This window comes from Prionailurus viverrinus, chromosome A2, assembly GCF_022837055.1.
Source record: "Prionailurus viverrinus isolate Anna chromosome A2, UM_Priviv_1.0, whole genome shotgun sequence".
NCBI lineage: Eukaryota > Metazoa > Chordata > Mammalia > Carnivora > Felidae > Prionailurus > Prionailurus viverrinus.
Window position 1 is genome coordinate 60,371,521 of NC_062562.1, and position 4,276 is coordinate 60,375,796.

The 4,276-nt window shown below is 38.9% G+C and overlaps 1 long non-coding RNA gene across 1 annotated transcript; it reads right to left on the reverse strand.

The window, feature by feature from the left end:
• Positions 1 to 362: 362 nt before the first annotated feature.
• Positions 363 to 2,987, reverse strand: LOC125161282 (uncharacterized). The gene is made up of 3 exons (XR_007150527.1): positions 2,973 to 2,987; positions 1,742 to 1,746; positions 363 to 538 (listed from the first exon to the last, which is right to left on the reverse strand). It is a non-coding gene; the product is annotated as an uncharacterized LOC125161282 (long non-coding RNA).
• Positions 2,988 to 4,276: the final 1,289 nt, after the last annotated feature.

Here is a 4,276-nt window from a genome sequence, read left to right on the forward strand (position 1 = left end):
TTTCTTTTTTGTTGTCTGATTGCTCCAGCTAGGACTTCCAGCAGTATGTTGAAGAGCAGTGGTGAGAGTGGACATCCCTGTCGTGTTCCTGATCTTAGGGGAAATCTCTCAGTTTTTCCCCATTGAGCATGATATTAGCTGTGGGCCTTTCATATATGGCTTTTATGATATTGAAGTATGTTCCTTCTACCCCTACTTCCTTGAGGGTTTTTATCAAGAAATGATGCTGTATTTTGTTAAATGCTTTTTCTGCATCTATTTTAAGGATCATATGGTTCTTATCCTATCTACTCATATGGTGTATCACATTGATTGACTTGCAAATATTGAACCAGCCCTGAAGCCCAGAAATGAACCTCACTCAATCATGGTGAATAATTCTGTTAATGTACTGTTGAATTCAATTTGCTAGCATCTTGTTGAGAATTTCTGCATCCAAGTTCATCAGGGATATTGGCCTGTAATTCTCCTGTTTAGTGGGATCATTGTCTGGTTCTGGAATCAAGGTAATGCTCCCTTCATAGAATGAGTTTAGAAGCTTTCCTTCAATTTCTATTGTTTGGAACAGTTTGAGAATAGATATTAACTCTTTTTTTTTTTTTTGTAATTGTTATTAACATTTATTTATTGTTGACAGACAGAGTATGAACAGGGGAGGGGCAGAGAGAGACACACACACAGAATCTGAAGCAGGCTTCAGGCTTGAGCTGTCAGCACAAAGCCTGACACGGGGCTCGAACCCACAAACTGTGAGATCATGACCTAAGCCACAGTTGGACACTCAACCGACCAAGCCACCCAGGTGCCCCAGTATTAACCGTTTTTTAAATGTCTGGCAGAATTTCCCTGGGAAGCCATCTAGCCCAAGACTCTTAATTGTTGAGAGATTTTTGATAACTGACTTCATTTCTTTCCTTGTTATGGGCCTATTCAAATTTTCTGTTTCTTCCCTGTTTGAGTTTTGGTAGTGTGTGAATGTCTAGGAATTTGTCCATTTCTTCCAGATTGTCCAGCTTGTCAGTACATAATTTTCATAGTATTCTCATAATTATTTATTTTTCTGTAGTATTGGTTGTGGTCTTCCCTTTTTCATTTGTGATTTTATCTATTTGGCCCTCTTTTCAAGTATCTTTCTAGTGGTTTATCAATTTTGTTTAGTCTTTCAAAAAATCAACTCTTAGTTTCATTGATCTGTTTTTTTAATGTGTTTTTTTTATTCTATATTGTTTATTTCTGCTCTATTTATTATTTCCCTTTTTCTACTGGCTTTGAGCTTTATTTGCTGCTCCTTTTCTAGCTTCTTAAGTGTAAGGTTAGGTTGTGTATTTGGGACCTTTCTTGCTTCTTGAGATAGGCCTGAATTGCAATGTATTTTCCTGTAAGGACTGCCTTTGCTGCAACTGAAAGGGTTTGGACTCTTGTGTTTTTATTTTCATTTGCTTCCATGTATTTTTTAATTAACTCCTCTTTGACAAAGCAGGAAAGAGCATCCAATGGAAAATAGAGAGCATCTTTAGCAAATGGTGCTGGGAGAACTGGACAGGGACATGCAGAAGAATGAAACTACCACTTTCTTACACGATACACAAAAATAAATTCAAAATGGATGAAAGATGTAAATGTGAAATGAGAAACCATCAAAATCCTACAGGAGAAAACAGGCAGCAACTTCTTACTTGACATGCCTCTGGAGGCAAGGGAAATAAAAGCAAAAAATGAACTATGGAGACCTCATCAAGACAAAAACTTCTGCACAGCAAATGAAACAAAAAAAAAGGCAACTTATGGAATGGGAGATGTTTGCAAATAACATATCAGATAAAGGGTTAGTATCCAAAATCTACAAAGAACACCCAAAAACAATCCAGTGAAGAAATGTGCAAAAGACATGAACAGACACTTTTCCAAAGAAGACATCCAGATGGGTAACAAACACATGAAAAGATGCTCAACATCACCCATCATCAGAGAAATACAAATCAAAACAGCAATGGTATACCACCTAACACCTCTCAGAATGGGAAAAAATGAACAATTCAGGCAACAACAGATGTTGGTGAGGATGTGAAGAAAGAGGAACCCTTTTGAACACTTGGTGGGAATGCAAACTGGCTCAGTCACTCTGGAGAATAGTATGGATGTTCCTCAAAAAAATAAAAATAGATGGGGCGCCTGGGTGGCACAGTCGGTTAAGCGTCCGACTTCAGCCAGGTCACGATCTCGCGGTCCGTGAGTTCGAGCCCCGCGTCGGGCTCTGGGCTGATGGCTCAGAGCCTGGAGCCTGTTTCCAATTCTGTGTCTCCCTCTCTCTCTGCCCCTCCCCCGTTCATGCTCTGTCTCTCTCTGTCCCAAAAATAAATAAACGTTGAAAAAAAAATTAAAAAAAAAATAAAAATAGAAATACCCTACTACCCAGCAGTTGCACTACTAGGAATTTATCCAAAGGATACAAAAATGCTGATTTGAAACACATTCATCCCAGTGTTTATAGCAATGTTATCAAAAATATCCAAATTGTAGAAAAAGCCCAAATGTCCATTGGCTGATGAATTGATAAAGATGTGGTACACACACACACACACACACACACACACATACACAATGGAATAGCATTTGGTGATAAGAAAGAATAACATCTTGTCATTTGCAACAATGTGGATGGACTGGAGGGCAGTATGCTAAGTGAAGGCAGTCAGAGAAAGATACATGATTTCACGCATATGTGCAATTTGAGAAACTCAACAGATGAACCTAAAGCAATGGAAGGAAAAATAAGATAAAAACAGAGAGGGAGGCAAATCATAAGAGACTCTTAAATACAGAGAACAAACTGAGGGTTACTGCAGGGGTGTTGGTTGGGATGCATGGGCTAAATTGGTGATAGGCATTGAGGAGGGCACTTGTTGGGATGAGCAATGGGTGTCATATGTATGAGATGAACCACTGGGTTCTACTCCTGAAGCCAAGACTACACTGTATGTTAACTAACTTTAATTTTAAAAAAAAGTACAGGTCATCTTTAAGCTTGTACTTACTTTAAGTTGTACTTATTTTTAACAGAACAAAAATAAAAACCAACATTGATGCCAAAATCAAGTTTTAGGTGAAGTTCAAGGTTAAATGCAACTTCACATTCAGGGCTATACATTGTCTAGACATTTTATAGGAAAGGATGAGTGAGTCACAAGAAAGCTCAAGGTCAAGATCATAATCAAAGCTAAAATCAAGGCTAAAAGTAAAGAAATGTTAAGTTTGTCTGAGTTGGAATCAAAACAAGGCCAAGGAACATTCAAAGTTAGCATTAAAGAGAAGATCAAGACCAATGTCAAGAAAGAAAAATCTAAAGAAAAATAAAAATCAAGGTTAAGCTCAAGAATAGCACATAGTATTCAAAAGGAGCAGTTGTAGACTAGCCAAGACTGAGTGTGAAAGAAATGGCATTTAGATGGTGGGGAATGGGTGTGAAAAGAATGGTGGTTGTATCATACAGTGAGTGAGCATAGAGTGGTTGTTGAATGCACAAAGTTTAGTGTGCAAGGAGTGGAAGTTGGGTGGTAGGGAATACTTGTAGAGTGATTGCTAGATTACACATGAGCGCACAATGAGTGGAAGTAGAATAGCGCAGTGAGTTTGCAAGGATTTATTGTTGAATGGCACAGTGTGCAAAGAATGGAAACTGCAAAGTGCAGAATGAGTTAAAAAAGAGTGCCTATTGATTCTCAAGGAGCAAGTGTGCAGGAAGTGATTGTTGAATGGCAGAGGAGTGGTACTGGATGGAGAAGATGGAGTGCATTAAGAGAGATTGTTGAATAGCAAACAGTGAGTGTTCTAGGAAAGGGATTGGACTGTACATAATGCATGTGCAAAGAATAGTTGTTGAATTGCACACTGTGATTATCCAAAGAGTGGTTTGCAAATCACAGTGAGTGTGGAAAGAGTGGTTATTGAAACACTAAATGTGCACAGAGAGGATGTTGAATGGTATACAGTGTGAATAGCAATTATTAATTGGAAAATAATGGGTTTGCAAGGAATGGAGGTTGGTAGGACCTGCCAAGAATACATATACTTTTGGAATTTCACACGGAGTATGTAAGGGATGATTGTCCAATGGCATGCAATGGGTGTAGTGAATGGAATTTGGATGGTGCAGAATGAGTATAATGTGTATGAGGTTGTTCTTGAAAAGCATACAATGGGGGCGCCTGGGTGGTGCAGTCGGTTAAGCGTCCGACTTCAGCCAGGTCACGATCTCGCGGTCCGTGGGTTCGAGCCC